Here is a 22,420-nt window from a genome sequence, read left to right as displayed (position 1 = left end):
TCCCTCTTTCTCAGACACCTATGGGCATTCAGTAAGGCGGTCCCAGTATTTCAAAGCAGCATTGCCATAACTTCGTGGAACTCACTTTCAAAACCAGGAGACCAGGGCTTTTCGAAAGTATTAGTTCCCCTACGCCCCTCTCCAACCCTCAAAGTGAGGAAAACATACTGAGGAAATGAGAATGTCATTAAAACAGAAGGAACTATCATGGATTGATTAAGGCATCTCCCACCTGCCGGAGCCGAAAAAGGAAATTGAAAAAGGAAGCAACAAGAGGCCAGAAACGCAAATGGGCTGGCTTAGTCCAAGCTGAGCTTCTAGGGAACTGTCAGGCACATCAGAGTAGTAACTAAACACCTGTTAGCAGATGTTCAGCTGCAAGTGTAAGCAAGCTGGACAGGAGCCATGGGATACAGGGCACGCCTCAGAGCATGGAGGCAAAGCACACGCTTTCATCGTGAGCTTTAGAGTCATATAGACCTGGGCTCAGGTCCTTCCCCACAGCTGTACAAGCTACTTAACCACATTGAGTCTTAATTTCCTTATTGGTGGACAGGGTCAGTAAAGCACCTCACATGGAATTAGATAAGATTATTATCCCAGTACCTTGGGAGGCCCAGGCGGGCGGATCACAAAGTCAGGAAAACGAGACCATCCTGGCTAACACGGTGAAACCCCGTCTCTACTAAAAAATACAAAAAACTAGCCGGGCGAGGTGGCGGGCGCCTGTAGTCCCAGCTACTCGGGAGGCTGAGGCAGGAGAATGGCGTAAACCCGGGAGGCGGAGCTTGCAGTGAGCTGAGATCCCGCCACTGCACTCCAGCCTGGGCCACAGAGCGAGACTCCATCTCAAAAAAAAAAGAAAAAAAAGAAAGATGATATGAGGTAATTTTGTACAGCACCTGGCACACAGTAAGCACTTCAATTTGTTAGCTATTATCCTTTTTCCCCTCATTACTAGAAGACCTACATACTGTACCAAATACTAGGAGGCAGAAAACCCACATATCTGGTAAAAAGCAATGAGGCCAAAACTCATGTGTAAGAACCAAGGCAAGAGAAGCAGCATGATACCAGAACGTGCACTATGCCAGAACTAGAAAGCCAGCTACAGATAGGTTTGGTGGACTTTATAAACACAGCATATTCCTCGAAGACCTTTCCGCAAAGCCAGAGGTTTAGCCTTTTTGGCCCCCAGCAATCTAGTATTCTTTGAGAACGATTACACGTACTCCATTTAATGGCAGCTGCGAAAGCTTGATTTCTATATGCCTCCTCCTGTTCCCCTAAGTCCATGTCTCAATATCATTAACTACAAAATTCCCCACAGCAAGAAGCTGGGGTAGTCACCCGATTTGATGTGCCCTAGGGATCTCTTTAGTGGGGAAGAACCTGCAAAACCCTGCAAGGGTGCACTGAATAGAGGATATATTATGGTTTCTTAATCCACTTGCTGCTGGCTGTTGAAATCTTAGATGATACAGCACTGACTGTAAGTGTGTGTTTTAAATAAGTCAAGACAACTGAGTAAGTTCAGCTGTGTCCTGACAAGTAGGAAGCCAAGAGATATGGTTGGTTTTTAAACATTCAGGAGTATGTGCCGGGAAGTGCTGACAGGGAAGACTTATGGAATGACCTAATTCAAAGATGTGTAGATTTCCTGAGGGTGTTAAGGTATCCACTCAGGTATGCTTTTGTAAAGAACCCTTTCCTCTTTACCCTATGTTTGGTGTTCTGTGCTTTGATAAAAGGCAGTAAAAATACTTCAGGAAAGTGAGGAAAAAGAACAGCTGAAATTGGAACACCTGGGTTACAAAAAGCCTGTTCTTTGGGTGGAAAGAGATCTTTAAAGTGAGAATGTCCAAAAACGATGGATGGATTTTTTAAAAGTATTATTATTATTATTAGAGACAGGTCCTTGCTCTGTTACTCAGGCTCGAGTACAGTGGCACAGTCCAGAGTCATTGTAACCTCAAACTCCCAGGCTCAAGGGACCCTCCCACCTCAGTTCCCCGAAGTGCTAAGATGGCAGGTGTGAGCCACAGCGCCCAGCCATGAATGGATTTAGAACATGGACACAGCGTGAACAAAGATATGTCCCAAGATTACCAGGCAGTGGTGCACAGAGTGAAATGGGAAGGTGAGCAATAGCATGGTGCCCTTTGAATACACAGAACACCAAAGAGCTCTTGAATCATCAGGGGCTAAGTGGCCACTTGATGGTCATCACCACCTCTGAGCTTCAGTTTTTTCACTTGTAATAATTCAGATAAAACTGACCTTGCAGAGCAGTTATCAAATCAAATGAGATAATGAACATGTAAGTGGTTTGTAAATTGTTGGGCATTTGGATACACATAAGGGAATACTGTTGCTACCACTCAGTAAAGCCCCAAAGTCTTAATTTACTACGTAAGAATTATTTGTTTTTATAGGATCTCTCCTCTCAAAATGATACTGACATGATTGCATAAGCCAGTTTCGTTTAAGCCGATGTTCTAATTGCATATATGCTTCTCCTTGTTCTTCACCTACTAGAAGCAAACTTACCACGGAGTTTTTAAGAAGAGTCATCTAGGCATTCCATAAGAGCATTAGAGTTGACAATGGCAGCCATAGGTGAAATCACTTTGGCTTGCAATGTACACTAGCATTTTTAATTCCCAGAATGGTCCAGAACATCTTATGATGACTCTGGGTCACCTCCTTAAGTAAGAACAGAAGAAAGTCCTGGGAATGCAAATTTTCCACCCTCATGATTATAATAGAATCCTCATTAGTTGCCCCACTTATTCCCTCTCTAAGCGTTGACACCCAATGTGAGATCTAAAATACAGATCTGATAATGCCCCTCCCTTACTCAAGAATATTCAGTGTGTCTCTGTGTCTTATACGATTAAGTATGAATTTCTTAACAGAGCATTTAATGTCCTCAGGAAACAGTGCCTCCTTGCATTCAATGACGATGTATTCACACATCATCTCCCGGTCAAACTGGGCTCTCTCCAGGGAAGGTTCCTGTTTCCCTCCTTCACTTTATGTTTTCATTATCTTCCCTTTCCTCTAAGACAAAAGTCGCTTCTGTTTCTTAACTGTGCCAAAATAGTTAAACTGGAATGATGTTTCCTAGAATTCCTTACTCTCTATGGTTCCAAGTTAGGGCTACCCATAGAGAACTTTATTCAGAGGGTCTGTCTAGGCCTCTAGGTAGTACTGCAGCTCAACATGTTGCTGATCACTGACTCACCTCCTAGATGGGGCAGCAGCCATGCCCACTGCTCTTTCTTTTTCTTTCTTTTTTTTTTTTTCTGAGTCAGAGTCTCACTCTGTCGCTCAGGCTAGAATGCAATGGCGCTGCGATCTTCGGCTCACGGCAGCCTCCGCCTCCCGGGTTCAAGCGATTCTCCTGCCTCAGCCTCCCAAGGAGCTGGGACTACAGGCCCCCGCCACCACACCCAGCTAATTGTTGTATTTTTAGTAGAGATGGGGTTTCACCATGTTGACCAGGTGGTCTTAATCTCTTGACCTTGTGATCTGCCCGCCTCAGCCTCCCAAAGTGCTGGGATTACAGGCGTGAGACACCACGCCCAGTCATTTTTGTATTTTTAGTAGAGATAGGTTTCACCATGTTGGCCAAGCTGGTCTCTTGACCAGGCTGGTCTCGAACTACTGAGCTCATGATCTGCCTGCCTCGGCCCTCCCAAAGTGCTGGGATTACAGGCATGAGCCACTGCACCTGGCTGCCCACTGCTCTTTCAATTCCTGCTAGATCTTCCCTTTAAGCTCCTCCAAGCCTGAAGCCAGGCAGATGTGAAATTCCATGGCTAAGGGCACCAGTCTCTTCTGCAGAACACCTATATCATCAAACTAGAGACTCAGGGGCTCCAATCCATCCTCTTCCACATCACATCCAGATTTCACTTCTGACTGTCTGCCTACCACAGGCAGAGGCAACAGACTTCAACAGACTTCCTAACCAGTGCCTTCTGAGGATTAACTGTTCTCCGATCTCCCAAATATCCCACCCTAGGCCTTCAGTTGCCCAGTTTCTCCCACAATTGTAACTCTCTCTGAGAAATCGCACAATCCATATCATTCACTTACCCCGATCAGACCATAATTGATTTACCGCTTCTCCTCAGCAATCTCTCTATGTCCGACCTGTCCATCACTTTAAGATCCACTTTAAATACAACTTCCTTCCAAAGCCCTTCCTGAGTGACACAACTGTCTTTCCTTTGAAATACCAAAATGTTTTATTCCCTTATATATCTTTTCAAAGGACATTATGTATTCTCATACTATTTGAAATACAGTATAAATTGTATTATAAACCCCTGTGTATGTTTTATCTTTCATTTGTGTTTGTATATTTGCTTTTTTAATTCTCTGTATCTCACCTTCTGTATCTGTATCTTGCCTACGGAAGTTTCTCAGAAAATGCTTATTGTCCTAAAGAGTAAATGAATTATCCCTACCAAGACTCCCATTTTATTAACACAGGCAACTGAAACCCAGCGTTACTATGTGTGGTATCACCTCACTTACATGAAGACTGTTTCTATAGTGGCCATAACTTTTAACTTCCTTACCTTGGAAAAGAGTCTCTCTAGTCCACATTCAAAGCTATGTATTCTTATTACATACCCAGTCCAACAAATTCATTACCCAGCTCCCTAGTCTACAGTAAAGCAGAAACTCTCAATTGTACGGGGAATGGAGAGCCAGATGTGCCGAAAGCAACGAGAACTAGCAGACAATCAGAGCGAGAAAGGCCAGCAAATTTATGAAAATCAGACTACACAAATTTAACAGTGTATCAGTCTGGGACCATTTAGTATACGAGTAAATGATCTCACCTCAATAAATTCCACAGGAATTACAGTCCACTCCAATTAGCTGTCCTGCATAACTAAGATTAAGTAATGCTCTGTATTTTAGAATAATCTCCTTCTGAAATGATTCTTAAAGCAAAAATTTAAGAAGAAAGGTATATATTGAAACTTGCCATTTAAAAAAATCCTGCAGCAGTTCCCATTCTCAGAGAGAGAAAGATGAAAAGGGAGACGCATTTATTTTCTCATGCATTCATTCAGCAAATATACAGTGAGTGTCAATTCTGAATCAGGCACCATTCTCGTGTGTGTGTGTGTGTGTGTGTGTGTATGTGTGTGTAGACCTTTCCTTAAAATAATTTATCAAATAGTGTCAGGAACATCGAAACATCTGAACTTTACTTGGAAAATGTAGAAGGATAAAAGTTACACCTTTTAAACATCCCACAACAAGAACAAAAGCAAAAAAAAAAAAAAAAAAGTAAATAAGCACCATATTGGGTCCCTACAAAGAAACAAACAAATGTAATCCACAAAATAGAACTCAGCTCCTTGTCACCAGCTTCTTGCCGGTCAAAGTCAACTGTCAACTGGAATGAAGCTTCCTGCCTTCCACGCGCAACCTTTGCCTCATTTCTCTGCCAAACGTGTCTTCATTGCAGGGGAGATCCCCGGAGACTCCAAAGGTGTTGCAACCCTGCACAATTTGCTTTCAAAGAAAAATGTGGCAAAACACAAGACATATTTGATTTTATCACCACAGCCTGGCGAAACACACACAGAGGCAAGCATGTCAAGCATGTGACTTTTTATTTTTATTTTTTAGTTGTAAATTTGGTTTACGACTAAAATTTAAAATTTGTATATGACTGCAGGAAAGATTGAATGAGATAGTGAAACTAAAACACTCAGCACAGCTCCTGGCACAGAAGAGGCGCAGGATCAATATTAGGTCCTAAACCTCCAGCAAGTTCTGTAAATTAACCTCATTAAGTGTTATCTGGGGCAAAACTTTGTCTTCTCCTGTTTTTCCCTTGTCACCCAAAATGCTCTGGGATCATGACTGGAATACAAAGTAACTTTCCAGCAAGGCAGATCCAGGCTGGGGAGATAGACAGGCAAGGTTGGAAGTGCTGCCTGTAGCTATGTCAGATGTATGAAGGAAAAAGGGTGGTCACACAGCACCTTTTGCTCTCACGTTGTTCTCCAGAACTGGCCTTCCTTCCTATAAGAGGGCCTTTCAGAATCCACACTGCATACCCTGCTGAGGGCAGGGTGCCAGAATGAGCCCTGGAACAAAATTAACATCACTGATTATATGATTGAATCTTTGGCTTTGATTTTTAAAAGAAAGTTAATAAAACAAGCACAACTAAAAAACTGCCTGGTACCTAATTATAATCATGTTTAGGGAGGTTATTTTAGTTCAAAAAATAATAAAAATGGTTCAGATAGACTTAGCTCTAATTATGTCCCAGGTACTGTGCTAAGTGCTTTACATGCATACTTCATGTAATCCTCACAACAGCCCTATGTTTGTGACAACAACATAGATGAAGAAACAGGTTTAGAGATGTTAGTAATTTTACCGCATCACAGAGGTAGTGAGTACCTTCTGCCTGGCTAGGTTGTCTCAGTCTAAAACCCACGTTTTTATCACTATCTGCTCATGAAATGATACTTGAAAGAATAGGTCCTGGATTAATTCACTGATTCAATACACTTATTGAACTATTCCTTCATATAAGGTACCACAAAGTGAGTGGGACAAATAGAGGTGAATGAATTTGCAGGTTTACTGTTTACAATCAAAGAGCAGAAGAGTATAATGTTTAAGCTTGCTCAATTTCCAATATTGACTCTACCACTGATCAACTCTGTGACTCCAGGTCTCAGTTTTGTCTTGTGTAAAATGGTGATTATAACTTCACCTGCCACATACGGTTATACCGAGACTTCAAAAAGAAATTATTTATAGAAAATTTGAAATACAGCCTGGCCTATGTTATCAAGCTACTTTAAACTCATATTATGAAGAGGCATGGATGAGATTCTATGTGCATGTGCCCAGTAAACACATCGCGCACGAGATGACTTGTAAGCTACTTCTTGAAGAGTTAAACTTGTAGAATCAGAAAGAAGAAATTGACCTTGTATGGAATTAAATTTGCCTTTCACATGCTTACTCTTCACTACAACAGATTTCAGAAACTGGTAGCTGAAGTTTCATAAGGAAATAGCTCTAGGTTCAATGTTTTTGGGAATTGATTACATAAAACACCTACACAAGAACTGTAAAATTTCCAGCTGAATTGAATTGAGCAATAGTGCATACATTTCCATCCATTACTTAATGCATTTGGAAATAAGAATGGTGTCATTTGAGAAAAAGCAAAGCCACATACACGTATATAGGTTTTCCCTATTTTAGCTGGGTTTTTGTTTTCCCCTTTGAAGCGTTTCTAACGGGAATGAGAGGCTATGAATGAAACACCAACAAAACCAAATTGTCTTTCTCATCTGTTCATAACAGTTCCTACAGAATGAAATCAGAGAGCTGGTCTTCTCATCTTATAAATAAGGTCTTCCATTTTCCCTCACTCTCTTTTCAAGGCTCTAAATATCTTTGACCTGGTCATCCTCCTGCTTCTGTCTTTTCAGTGACTTCCTGCTACACTTTGTGTAAAATCCTGACTGCTCACCATAGCCTGCAAGACCAGTCTGACCTAGCCCCTGCCTATCTTAGAATCTTATTTCCAGCTCTTTACTGCCTCTTACTTGGCCCACCACCTCAGTGACAACCTCAGGCCTATCCTGGCTCCTTCTCAGGCTTTTGTCTTAGTTCAAATGTCAGTTTCTCGGAGGTCGCTTCGCTGACTCCTCTACTCAAAAACTGTCCCTCTTCTACGTCCCTCCAATGTTGGCTGCTGTTGTAATCTTAGCCTTTCATTTCTTGTCCTGAAATCACTTGTATTTGTCTGTTGTCTCTTTACTCATATGTACGTATTTTCGTCTTTCTCCCTGTCGCTGTAGCAACCTAACAAGTAAACACTTCAACACCTCTGTTTCCTCAGGTAGCTTTGAAAAACTCCTAAATATACAGATAAATATATACTTATACTCATTTTTACATACACATATATACACGTACACATGCATATATATGTACATAGACATAAATTATTACTTCAATATTTAAATATATACTCAACACTTCAAATATACATACTTACACACGTACATATACATATGTATATGTATGTGTGTGTATATATGTGTGTGTATCTGAGCATACATTTATGTCAAATTTTATTTCAATATTACATGTATAATTTACTGTCTTATCCAGTTCTATCTCTTTCTAGTTCTTGAGGACAAACAATCACACTAACATCTATCCACACACTTCTTTATTTATCATTGCCTCCTTATTGGCCATTTGCTATTTGCTAGAAACTATTCTAGGCACTTGGGATACAGCAATGAGCAAATCAAGTGTCCCTGTCCTTGTGGACTTTATAATCTATTGGAGGTGAAATAAAAAATAAGAAATGAGGAAAGGATTGCCTATGCAATAAATAATGCTGGCGTAACTGGCTAGCCATATGAAGAAGATTGAAATCGAACCCCTTCCTTACACCATATATAAAAATTAACTCAAGATGGATTAAAGATTTAAAACCCTGGAAGACAACCTAGGCAATGCCATTCTGGACAGAGGAATGGGCAAAGATTTTTCATAATAAAGACACCAAAAGCAGTTGCAACAAAAGCAAATACTGACAAATGAGATCTAATTAAAGAGCTTGTGCACAGCAAAAGAAATGATCAACAGAGCAAACAGAAAACCTACAGAATGGGAGAAAAATTTTGCAAACTATGCATCTGACAAAGGTCTAATATCCAGCATCTAGAAGGAACTTAAACAAATTTACAAGAAAAAACAACCCATTTAAAAAAAAATGGGCAAAGGACATGAACAGATGCTTTTCAAAAGGCATACATGAAACCAGCAAGCATATGAATAAAAGCCCAACATCACTAATCATTAGAGAAATGCAAATCAAAACTACAATGAGATACCATCATACATCAATCAGAATGGCTACTATTAAAAAGCAAAAAATAACAGATGCTGGCCAGGTTGCAGAGAAAAAGGATCACTATTGGTGGAAGTGCAAATTAGTTCAACCATTGTGGAAGACAATGTGACAATTCGTCAAAGAACTAAAAAGAGAAATACCGCTCAACCCAGCAATCTCATTACTGGGTATACACCCAAAGGAATATAAATTATTCTATTATAAAGACACACGCATGTGTATGTTCACTGAGCACTATTCACAATAGCAAAGACATGGAATCAACCTAAATGCCTGTCAGTGGTAGACTGGATAAAGAAAATATGGTATATATACACCCTGGAATACTATGCAGCCATAAAAAGGAATGAGATTATGTCCTTTACAGAAACCTGGAGAGAGCCGGAGACCATTATCCTTAGCAAACTCACACGGGAACAGAAAACCTAATCCTGCATGTTCTCACTTAGAATTGGGCACTGAATGAGAACACATGAACACATAAAGGAAAACAGCACACACTGGGGCCCATTGGAGGGCGGCAGGTGGGAGAGGGAGAGAATCAGGAAAAATTACTAATAGGTACTGGGCTTAATACCTGGGCGATGAAATAATCTGTGCAACAAATCCCCACGGTACACGGTTACCTATGTAACAAACCTGCACATGTACCCCTGAACTTCAAATAAAAGTTAAATTTTAAAAACAGACTAAATAATAAAATAGTATGTGTAAGCTTATAAGGTAACAAATGCCACAGAATAAAGGAAAAACAAAAGTATGGTAAGAGAGATCAGGATTTCAGAGAGCAAGCAGCCCTATTCTTGCTTCCCCTACCCCACACCATGCAAATTCAAGCAATCCAAGTAGCCTTCCCTGAGAAGATCGTGAACAAAGACTTTAAGCAAATGAAAGAGTTATCCATGTAGCTATCTAGGACATTCAGTCAGAGAAGAAATAAAATATAAGTTAAACAAAGTCATGAAAGGTATTTCAAAAACTGGCTTATACAGTAAAACTGTATTTTAGGCACTTCATATATTATATATATATTAAATTACTTCTCCCCACAACTCAATGAATAACATAGAAATGTTAAATAACTTCATTAGGTTTACACTGAGGGAGGAGAATTTGAACCCAAATTCAAACCCCCACAATATCCTGCCTCTCAGTATTGAAAATTCTAATCCAGTGATTCTTAGATTTCAGTGCAGAAATCCTAGATATCCGCTGATTTCAGAAGCTATCCACATGATTGTGATGTAAAGGATCCATGCACTGCAATTTATCACTGGTGTAATTTCTCCTACACATGAAAGATTCTGAGATATTTTAAGATAAATATTACATTCATTTCCTATCCTTTGCCATCCCAATTGTTTGCCAAATTGTGGCACATTCTCTTAGACCAGCTGGGGCATCTACTTGATATACACCCCCTCTCCATCTGAGATTCATCAAATGAGAGAGGCTTTGGGTAAACAGCAGTGCTGAATGAAGAGGAAGGAACGAATATTTACTGAGCGCCTTCTAGGTGCCAGCTATTAAGAGCTAAGGACTTAATATATTTTATCTTACTTGAACCTTACTAATAAATAGAGAGAGAGAGAGAGAGAATAGGAAGGAAGGAAGAGAAAAGAAGGAAGAGGAATGAAGGGAGGAAGGGAGGGAGGAAGGGAGGGAGGAAAAGAGGGAGGGAGGGAGGAAGGAAGGAAGGAAGGAAGGAAGGAAGGAAGGAAGGAAGGAAGGAAGGAAGGGAGGGAGATGTTTATTACCATTTTACAGTGAGAAAACTAAGTCTGGACAGGCTAAGCATGCAGTATCTAGAATTCAAACCCAGCCCTGATTCTGAAGCCAGCCTACTTCTTACTATCTACTCTCTCCATTCAATCTGCTGCCCCCACCACTGTCTCACTCTGTAATTGGGAAACTGAAGTATAATCTTCCAGAAAACTGCTGTTTAGTGTGTATTATCATTCTCAAGTCTCCATCATTTCTATAAACAGAAAGAACTCACATTTTAATGAGAGTCAAGCTTCTTCTGTGGGCACTAAAAGCTCAAAAGAAGACAGCAGAACATGTGTACTCATAATGCTAGAATCCAAATTAAAGCGAAACATTTTATCCTTTATTTTGTTGTAGAAAACTATGGAGATTAATGGTGATACAAAACTTGCTTTTTTTTAAAAGAAAGGTTCTATTTTCATTTCCCAAATATTAAATGCACATGTGCCTAACCGAGTCATCTACTTTTTCTTCCCATCCCCAAACCTGGGTCCTGAAGGGGATGGGGCAGGTGGGGAATGGTGTGTAGGTCAGAGTAATGTGGTAGAATCATATCCTTAAGGACCTAAAGGGGTCTTTATGGAAGTGACTCTCAGTGCAGTGCTCAGCTGTAATTCTCACAGAGGCCAATGAGATACCTCCTAAGACATTGTTCTACAGTCAGAGATTTATAAAACACTCTACCTTAGACATAATATTTTCCAAATTCCTCATTTTCAGGGTGAAAGCAAGGAGTCTGGAGAAGGAAAAGCAACTAACCAGGACCATGGTTGATGGAGGAAAAAAAAAACCATAATCCTGGAATTAGAAAACTAAGGTCCAAGTCCCAGTTCTACTACTTATTAGCTGCTTGGCCACAGTAAATATGTAGCCCCTTTGAGACCCAGGATGTAAAACGTTAGCAACACCTGCCCTGATTACCTCAGAATTATTGTAAAAAGGAAAATGTTATATGTGTACACATTTGTATATACAATAACAAGCATGTTGAAGACTTAAAGTTCTATATAAACAAAAAATTTATTATTTAAACCTGGACCTTTTTCTAACTTAGTATCCATCTGGGCATGCAATGGAACCATTCTCATTGCTGTCGTTAATTGTAATAGAGGTTAAAATCCCTATGCACAAGGCTCTTAACAAATGTCATGGCATATGATTGACACTTACCAAAAGCCTGACAAGACAGGTTTTAATATCCCCATTTTTACAGATCATAAAAATAAGGCAAAGAGAGACCAAATAATTAGGCCAAAGTCAAACCCAGGCAGGTAAGTCTGACGTCAATGTCCACTATATTAAGCAAACACAATTTTAAGTTGCCAGGGCATCTAACCATACTGGCGTTAATAAACTGCTATCAACGAAAGGAACATTTCCAGACATAACGCTTATAAAATGACTGCTTCTCATTTCTGTTGCCATTAGCATTGATTGGCAGAGGAGGAAGCCAGTGTAATCATGAGGACTTTTATGCCAGAAAGGTAGAAATCACAAGCATCTGCTGGATATAAACTAGACATAAAAGGTTACCTGTTCTTATGTTCAACTGATGTCAATTATATCAAATAATAGTTGAACTGATGTAAATTCTTCAATGCTTTTAGAAAACTTGAGATCGAAGCTCCTTGCAGCTGCCCACTTCAATGGAAACTTCCTACTTTCTCTCTGGCAATTTATGTATGACACTTGACACCGGTCTTGCTGTAAGCATATGCAAAAATGCACTTCAGCATCATCCTTCAGTGTGTTTTCTGCAAAACGCCCTTCATGATTAGGACAGAAACGGGTCTTCCCATCATCGAGCCATTAATGTCTAACCTTCTTGGAGCCTACGACTCCTTATCATTGTCTGATTTTGTGACCACAAAATTAAATGAAATTAAAACTACTTTACTAGTCTGTAGAGGCAAACTTTGACATAACGAATATTATTGATAAAGCATGAGAAATCCAGAAAGTCAATTTTGGACCTACTGACATAATATGAACCCATCATCATATCATTCAATTTTGCACTTTTTACATATGACTTACTGTGCTAGGCACAGGGCAGAATAAACCATATTCTCAGCTGATATTTTAAGGTAAATATCACATTCATTTCCTATCCTTTACCATCCCAATTGTTTGCCAAACTGTGGCACATTCTCTTCGACCAGCTGGGGCATCTACTCAACATACTCCCCCTCTCCATCTGAGATTCATTAAATGAGTAATGATTTGGGTAAACAGCAGTGCTGAATGATGAGGAAGGAATGAATATTTACCAAGTCCCTTCTAGGTGCCAGCTAGTAAGAGCTAGGGGCTTAAAATGCTTTATCTTTCTTTAATTTCACTAATAAATAGAGCTAGATAGAAAGATGACTGACGCACAGATTAGATAGATAGAGACATTTGAAAGTGTCTCGGCTGATGGCATGGCTTATTCTGCCCTGTGCCCAATGGAGATGAACAAAAACAAAGGCACAAATTACAAATTCCTGGACCACACTAAAAAAAAAAATTCACAATAGAGATAGAAGATGTTATATGCATTTAAAGGGGTTTTGTGAGCTGGAGAAAATCAAGAAAGGATTGGAGCAGTATGTTTGGAAAGGAAAGAGTAAAAGAAGAGGAGAAGACAGAAGCTGAGGTAGTGTGGTGTGAGAATACAGAGGGGGGCATTCACAAATCTGGTTATATGAGTTTCCAGATTTCATGGTGTGGTATCTAGTAAATATGCTGCAGTGGACCAAAAGGATTTGCGCTCAGGCACACACAGGTTCCAATCTTTACTAATTGGGAAAACTTGGGCAAGTCCGTAAGTCTCTCTGATCCTCAGTTCTTTCATTTGTAAAAGGCAAATAATAGTATATATCTGAAAGTTATTTTTGTGTTTAAATGAAATGACAAAAATACATGTGCTGATGAAATGCTGACTTCTCTTGACCATCTTTGTTTGTTCAGAAAAATACATCTCCAGGGAATAAAACAATAAGAGCATTTTCTTTTTACTCCCCTTTCTCCATTTTAGCTTTAACTTTTGCAAATAGATGTGATTACAGAATCTCAAAGTTGAAAGGAATCTTAAAGATACACAATGCATTATAGCAAAAGAAATTTAGAGATCATCGAGTTGAGCTCTCCCACATTTTAGGTCCAAAGGTAAAGATATTTCTCAGTCACAGGCAAGGTAGTACCAGGATGAGGATGTAGGATGATGGCTGGATAGGTCATTCGTTTTAGTCTAAGTCCTCAGTTCTAGTCCAGAGGTGGGACAATTGGAAGTTTTTCCTAACTCTAGAATAAAATGCATAGATGAGTCTCAGCATCACGTCTTGCTTTGTGCTGTTACATAGGCTGATATGGTTTGGGTCTCTGTCCCCACCCAAATCTCATCTTGCAGCTCCCTTAAGTCCCACATGGTGTGGGAGGGACCCAGTGGGAGATGACTGAATCATGTGAGGTAGGATTGAATCCTGTGCTATGGTTCTCACAAGATCGGATGGTTTTAAAAACGAGAGTTCCTCTGCACAAGTTCTCTTTGTTGGCCTGCCACCATCCATGTAAGACATGACTTGCTCCTCCTCGCCTTCTGCCATGATTGTCAGGCCTCCCCAGCCATGTGGAACTCTAAGTCCAGTGAACCTATTTCTTTTACAAATTGCCCAGTCTTGGGTATGTCTTTATCAGCAGCATGAACACAGACTAATACATAGGCCATGCTACGTAACTCTATGAGCCTCAGTTTCCTAAAAAAAAAATACACAGGATTATTGTGAGGATTGAATGAGATGATATATTTAAGACACTCAGCACAAATAATCATGGAGACAAGTAAAGAGTGGCTGTTAAATTTTGATGATCATAATTTAACAGACTAATACATTGAAGGAGTTGTTGGCAGAAGACAGAATCAGTGTTTATTAAATGTTTTCTATGAATAAGATGCTGAAATAAATAGGGAGTTAAGCTTCTAAGCAGGCATCAGTGTCCCTATTTCCTAGCTGCGGAGCCAAAAGATCATCATAGAATAACTTGCCTCGGATTTCAGCCAGACTCTCAAAATCCACACTACCACAGCTGCTAGAGAGAGTCAGAATAAAGTCAGACCAAAGGGATGCAAAGGGATGTCTCCTAACAACCCTATCAGTGTAAACCATCCATTCTAGTTTAAAAAAAAAAAAAGCAGCAAATGAATGGCTAACCTGAATTTATCCACCAAAATATCACTTACCAAATGTTCTGTAAGCTTCCTGTTCTTTGGTGTTTCTTCTTTTTTCTTTTCTTCTTTTTTTTTTTTTTTCTACACTGAACAATTTCCAAAAGGGGCAAAGAGCACAGTAGGTGGCTCTCTTTAATATTTCATGGGTAAGGCAACGGTGACTCACCAGATCCTACATCTGTGTCACCAGCAAAAGCCTGATGAAGTTGATCAACAAATGAAGCTGTGTATAGGCTGGAGATAATCTTTGTTTTTTTCTACGTCCTCTGATTTCCTCAAGCCACATTCTGCTTTCCTAACTGAGCCAGGTAAGATGATGTTAACTGCTTACCTATGGGAGCAAACATATGCTCCAAAATGCCAAAAGCAAAGAGCAAAAAAGTTTCTTCTACAACTGTGTTTGCAAGCCTGTGTGCTTGCTACAAAGAAGAGGGATCTAGCAGCCTACAAGAAGTCTCAGTAGATGAATAGCCCCACTGCTTGGGCCAGAAACAGATCCCTTCATCTTCCTACATGAGCCTGCAGCCATCACTTTCCACCAGGAGGACTGAAACTCCAGACAAGTCATCAGCACCACCAGGAAGCAGTGGTCTCTTTCTGCAAATGCCACTTTTGCACACTGTTCTGTTTACTCTACTTAGTATCCACAAAATTGTCAAAAAAAAGTTGAATAATTCTACGGACACTTGTGATATTCATTGTTCAATCTTCTTCCCAGCCTTTGAAGTAGCATGAGGATGGCAGAGGGAAGAAACCACTCACAACAGGAAGAAAAGAGCGACATAATTCTGTACTTTGTCTTCTTAGTTAGTACCCTTTCTCTTAGGAATCAAAGGTGTATTACATCAAACACGGGAAGGTAGGAAGGTTGTCTTAGAGACCATTGCTTTAAATACCCTTTTATGATAGTCGGCCCCACTAAACTCTACAGAACTGTGCTTAAGGATTGTTCTCTTAGCAAGGAAATACCCACTTTTCAACAAAAATGATATCCTGAAATAACAGGACAAATAAGGTCAACTTCATAACTGAAGTAAATTGTTAATATCTCATTGGCAAGGAAAGAGTGTGATGCGAAATGCCCTGAACTAGATATGAAAAGGTGTGAACCGTATTCCCAGAGTTAAAACATACTAACACATGACCTCTAGCAACTTTTCATTTCTCTGCGTCTCATTCCAGATATGTTCTCAATAAATTCAGACTAGCTAAGAAGAGATATCATTTAATGAGCACCTATTCACTACATGTACTTGACACTATTCTATTGCATTTATTCCTTATACAGATTTTTAAGCTAAGCATTTTCTTTCCATTTTAGAACTGGATAAAACAGAAACTTTAAATGATTAAATAAACTGCTCAATATCACCCAACTACTCAGGCATGAGGGCTGGAATTTGAAATCAAGTAGGTCTGACCACAAAACCTGGGCTCCTTCCTCTATTAATATTCTTTCCATGTCCTCCCAGGGCTATTGAGAGTAACAAGGAGTATCACATACGCAGAATGCACTTTGGAAATTTTAAAGTTCTACACATATATATGGTTTTGGTAACAAGTAATAATCTATATAAAGATATTGGTATAACTGACCAACCTTTCTTTGAAGAACCAGAACCAAGGGGATTAGCTTTTAATTTCCCTTCTATCCTCACGATCTGACCTTATTTTGAACATTTTCCTTTTCCCCCACAAGGCCCCTGTCTCTCAGGCACACATTCAGACGTATCCCAGCCAGCTCACCCCAATGCATGTACACGGAACAAGCTGATGGAAGCAGGTGATCCCATTCTTTACTGATGCTTGGTGTGGGAAGTACCTAAGTGGGCACCACTGGGCTCTTATCTTCCATCAAGATGTATCACAGCCTGTTCTCAAGCACTTATCAATACTGCATACAAATGCTATGGACTGTGAAGGAGGCAGCCAACTACAAATGCTGGACACTCAATTTAAGGAGTCATGGCAAAGCCAGTAGATAGTAGTAAATCACTGCATGAAGTCCATCAGGATAAAATCAATTGTTACAAGTAGGGTAAGGGTGTAGGAGGGAATCCATTTAATTTAAAAATACCAATAATACAGGAAGACTAGTGTGGGCATGTGAATGTCTGTGTGTTCCTGTTTAAGTAAGGCAAGTTTGTGTCCAGAAGGCTCTGCATTTAGCAGCATCTCTGTACAATCCAAAAGAAATATATGAGAATTCGGTTGTTTTCTGATACTAGATGAAACATGTAAGGTTGTTCGGCTGACCTAAGAGAGCAAGGATAGAAGGCTTAGAACAATCTGTAACATAGCTGCAACTTCCAACTTTCTCTTCTCGTCTTTCTGCCTCTCATCCATTTCAAGACCCTCTCTGTCAATAAAGGATGTCTCAGATCAGGGCTGAAGTTTGACCTAAAAACTAGTAGGAAATTCACATCACCGAGAAACATCAATTTTACATTTCGAGCTCAGCACCCATGACCCACATCACACATGGACAACATTCAGAAAATTCTTATCATGAAAGAGCTGCTCAAATTCAAAAGAAGGAAGTCACCACATTTACAGATTCTTTTTTAAACTCCTCTCTAAGGTAGTATGAAATCACCTTTCTGAAAACCCACTGTCTGCAAGGTTACTATGTAACAATATGTAAAATAGTTGCCATCAGTTTTGAACCAACCAGATGCCAGGCCAGGCACTGTGCTAAACATGCTGCTTGAATCATCCCATTTCATCCTCCCAACTACCCAAAGGGTTCATTGTGACCATTATAAATCTCCATTTTGCGGCTGAAAGAAAGGAAGGAAGAAAAAAAGAAAAGAAAAACCCAACATCAGAAAGGTGGGATAACTTGCCCAAGTTCACACAGCTAATACATGGCAGAGCTGGAGTCAAAACCCAAGTCCTCTTTCTCATCCAGTAGCTAAACCAGGGATCTGTACAGCACAGCAGCAAAATGCTTCGCGTGGCGCCCTGGTTCACAATTTCACAACCAGAAGGTGGAAGGAAGACAGGCTGAGGGCTAGCTCTTAAAGGAAACAGCAGAAGTTTGCTTTTACGTTTGTGATTTTCTCTTTAACCCAGCTTCCTTGCTCCCTCCCAATATTTAGAAGAGGGAAGGGGCTCTACGGTTCCATGAAGTCAGCTCTTCCCAAGTGAGGAGCACCCTCTACCCCACACTAGCTCCGCTTCCTCCGGGGCTGGGAAGAAACAGGACCATAGGAGGTCACTGGCGCCCGGGCCTCCCTCCCCTCTCCCAGTGCTCCTCCAGAAGCTGGTAAGACGCCCTGGGCAGGGGCATCTTTCTGCGAAAGCAGGTCAAGGGAAGAGGGAGTGAGGCTGCAAGCAGCATGTTCCCAGGCTGTCACAGCTCTGGACTGAGAGCGACGCGATACCGAGCGAGCATGCTGGGACACACCGCTTCCTTCTAGCCTCAGAGCTTCCAGCAGCGGTCTGGAGAAACCAAGGCGGAGATGGGGGCGGGGGGTGGTAGCGGGGAGGGGGCGGTGAGGAGGAAAACAAGGGTAGATCCCTCAAAACGCTGAGGATGGGGGCGGCAACGAGCAGACGTCCCACAACTGCGTTACTTAAATGCCTGCAAAGCAAAGATGGGTCTCTGAACGTCTGGGTTCGAATCCGGGCTACAGTCCTGACTAGCAATATGACCTATCCCAGCCGCTGCCTCGTTCTGTGCCTCAGTTTCCTCCTCTGTAAAGTAGGAGGGTTTAACGATACGATCTCTAAGAATTCATCTGCCCTGAGATTCTACGGCTCGGTGACTTCTGAGCCCTCACGGCGGCGCGAGACTCACCTTTCTTGGGAAGCTGAGCGGGCGCAGCAAAAGCAGCCGGGATGGGTGCAGTGTCGCCGGGCACTGCTGCTTTCCGCGCCTCCGGCCAAAGCGGACCCGGGAGACCTGGATTCCGGCAGTCTTCCCCAGTGAGCCTCTTACTTTCCGCCGCACTTTCTTTTCCCCCTTTGGGGCTCCTCCCCCGGAGCGGCGCGATTGGCCACGGCCTCACGGCTCAGGCTCCACCCGCCGCCTTGGCTCGCGATCCACCCGGGCTCTGGGCTTGCAGGAGCTGCGGCCGCGGGGCGGCGCCCTGGATGGTCCCGCCCGCCGCGAGGAGGAGCTGCGCCGCGTCCGCCTGCGGACGGATGCAAGGCTGCGCTCGGCCCCTTCGGCTCCCTGCCGCCGCCTGTGCGGGCTTGAGGGCGCTGGGAAAGGAGAGGGTTAGTCCTGCAGCGCAGCTTGGCACGCTGCCAGGCGCTGTGGGAAGCTACGCCCCTCAGTACACACCGAGGCGCACACATGTGCTCATTGCAAGCTCGTGCTCTGGCAGTTGAGATCGGTGCCACCCTGCCCTTTCTTCCTGTCTCGACGTATTTAGCAATCCTGCTGCAAGGCCTTGAATCGATTCAGACTACACGATTTTCGCAACCACCCTGTGCCGCCGGCACAGAGCGCGACAGGACGTAGATGCGATCTCTGCAGTCCTGAGCTCTTGCTGTCTTGAACCGACATTCGTATGAGCAAGCAGCAGGACATGACAGCAAGACTAAATTTATATTGTCCACTCGTAATATACCCATTGCCTAGCACAGTGCCTGGCACAAAGTAGGCACTCAGTGCATGTATAGTGAATGAGTAAAAGAACTAATAGGTTACAAGGAAGGAAATAATCTCAAAACAAATATTTGTCTTCATTCATTTCCATTTCCCCAAGTTTTTGCAAGAGCATTCCTTCAGCTGCCCTCTGCCACTCTAGATGGTAGCCTGTAATATATCCCGAGAAGCATTATAAAGGCTTTCATTAAGTCATCTCTCTTGTTCAGGCACCTTCTGCTGTGTTCCTGCTGCTAGTCCATCATGATTTTTCCTGACTGGCAAGGCCCTTCATGACCTGTCCCCATTTCTGAAACTCCCTAACCAAAGCCACCTACCACACTGACGAGTCTTCGCACATACCTTGCTCATCACCTCTCCTTTTCTCCCCCTCCTATAGCTACCTAACTGAATCTTACTAATTTATTTTCAACAATCAAGATTCAGAGAAAGCATTTAAGGAAAAGGAGACAAAAGATGCGAAATAAGAACAGGGCGCAGGTGAGTGGGAAGGAAATGAAACCATCAGATGCCCGTGCCGCTAAAGATGCACAGCAATACAAAACGCAGAGGCTGCCCCTGCCCTGGCGGAGCTTCAGTTCCCAACGTGAAATATCAGTGTAATTGGAGCCATAGAAATGTTTATGATACTTTGCTTCTTGATATCACTTGTGAAAATTAATTGCTCAAAATTTGTATTCATCTCTGGGTACCTGAGACCCAGCACCTGCTCACAACATTGTTACTGAACCAAAGAGAAAAACAATCCAAAATAATTTCAAATGTTACCTGTATGAAGCAACAATAAAACTTTTTCTTATTTATTATTCGTTCCTTAAACATACTCTGGGCACAGACTTTATATATATATATAACACTTAAGCATTTACACAGTGCTTATAAAATCAAAAGGCACAATCATAAGGACTTTGTGTATATTAACTCATGTAACCGTCAGTACAATCTAGAGGGTGCTATTATCTTCTCCAGTTTACAAAGGAGATAAAGGGAATTTAAATAACTTGACCAAGGCTACAGGCCTACAAGTGGAGAATGCAAAATGAGACTAGAGACACTCAGCGTACATGCTCTCAGCCGCTACACAGTCTCATATACTACCTGGAAGCCAAACAGACGCTAGTAATTCAAAATTGAACCAGATGTAGTCCTGGACATTGAAGGGCTACTCATAGCTTAAGGAAGATAACATTAAGATGAATAATCATATAGACAAATATTCATAGTATATTGTCGTTTGAACACAATATAAATGGTTGGAAATGAAAATGATTAGTTAATGCTGTCTACTCACAGAAGAAAATATTTGTGTCATAACTATCATGTTATGGAAATATGTCTACAAAGAACAAGGCTTACAAAATAACAAGGTTGAGTAAAAGTTGTGGAGAGACGAACACCAATTGAAAGGAATGTGAAAAAAATGTTGATATATTAGGATTATGGAAATATAAACATCTCTTTTTCTTTTACATTTAAGTGAAATAGGCCAAGCACAGAAAGACAAATTTTGCAAATTCTCACTCACACGTGGGAGCTAAACATTAAAACAATTGAACTGAGATATAAGAGTAGAATGATGGTTACCAGAGGCTGGAAAGAGTAGCAGAGGCAAGGCAGTTGTGGGGGAGGGGGATGGTTAACGGTTGCAAAAATATAATTAGCTGGAATGAATAATACCTAGCATTTGATAGCACAACAGAGTGACTGCAGTCAACAATAATTAATTATGCATTTTAAAATAAGTAAAAGAGTGAAATTAGAATGTTCCCCAAAGGAATGACAAATGGTCAAGGTGATGGATACCCTGTTGTCATTACCCTGATGTGATAATTACACATTGTATGCATGTATCAAAACCTCACATGTCACCCATACATATATACACCTATTATGTACCCATAATAATTAAAAATGAAAAAAAAGTTATTATAACAATTGAGAAAAATATTTTAAAGCTATATCCACTAAATATCCATCACCTACTAAACACTTGATAAATAATAGTTGCCTAAATGAATAAATGAAGCTACAAATTCATTGATGTTAGTGACTAATACTGCTGGATGTGTGGAAGACGCACAATAAAGTATTTTGCAATTGATTGAAGTATTTGGAAAGGCGTTATTATTCTCTTCTTCTCCCAGCTTTTATCCTTCACCTTTTTTTTTAAAGGTTATTTTTAATTATCTTGCTATAGCTATAAGAGGCATCAGGAGTTTACTAGTCTCTTAAACCCAATCCATTCAGACTTTTGTCTCTACCACTCCATAGTCAGTATCTGTAATGATCTTCACTTTGCCAAATGGGGTGGTCAATTCTCTGTCTTCATTGTACATGTTAATACATTAGCAGCATTAGACACAGTTAATTTTTTGCTCTTTCACACTCTCTCATACTTGACTCTTTGTTTTCTGTGTATTTCATCTGCTGTTACTTATCAGATTCTTATCGAATCTTCTACCTCTTCATGATCTCTGAAGGTTACAGTGTCCTAGAGCTCAATCCTTGGAGTGTTTACATTCTCTACCCAGGGGAACTCAGACAGACACATAGCCTTCTAAAATATCAATATGATAATGACTTGCAAATATAAATCTACAGCCCAAATCACAGACTCTGTGTACCATATTGCCTCCTTCATATCTCCTTCTTGGATGTTTTAAATACACCTCAAATTTTACATGTTCAAATTCAAACTCTATTTCTACCCACACCAAACCAGAGCTTTGTAAGAAACACTCTCTTTTACCCAGTTGCTCAGGTCAAAAAGTTGGACTTATCACTCTCTCGTTGTCTGTGTACACTATATCCACAAACCTTCTGCTTCCTCTACATTCAAAATACATCTAAAATCCAACCACACTACTCCTCTTCTCCATCACAACCACCA

General features: G+C 41.0%; 1 protein-coding gene across 4 annotated transcripts in view; it reads right to left on the bottom strand.

Moving 5' to 3' along the window:
• IL1RAP (interleukin 1 receptor accessory protein) overlaps positions 1 to 18,883 on the bottom strand; it is a 149,568-nt gene extending 130,685 nt beyond the window's left edge. For all 4 annotated transcript variants that reach the window (XM_011961617.1, XM_011961620.1, XM_011961618.1 and 1 more), the window contains exon 1: positions 18,715 to 18,883. The gene's annotated coding sequence lies outside the window, so the exon portion shown is untranslated. The remainder of the gene's footprint in view (positions 1 to 18,714) is intronic.
• Between the last annotated feature and the right edge of the window lie 3,537 nt (positions 18,884 to 22,420).

Source organism: Colobus angolensis, unplaced genomic scaffold, assembly GCF_000951035.1.
Source record: "Colobus angolensis palliatus isolate OR3802 unplaced genomic scaffold, Cang.pa_1.0 Scaffold56, whole genome shotgun sequence".
In the NCBI taxonomy this organism is placed as follows: Eukaryota; Metazoa; Chordata; class Mammalia; order Primates; family Cercopithecidae; genus Colobus; species Colobus angolensis.
The sequence above is the reverse complement of the archived record's forward strand: the minus strand, read 5'-3'. Positions and strand labels throughout refer to the sequence as shown.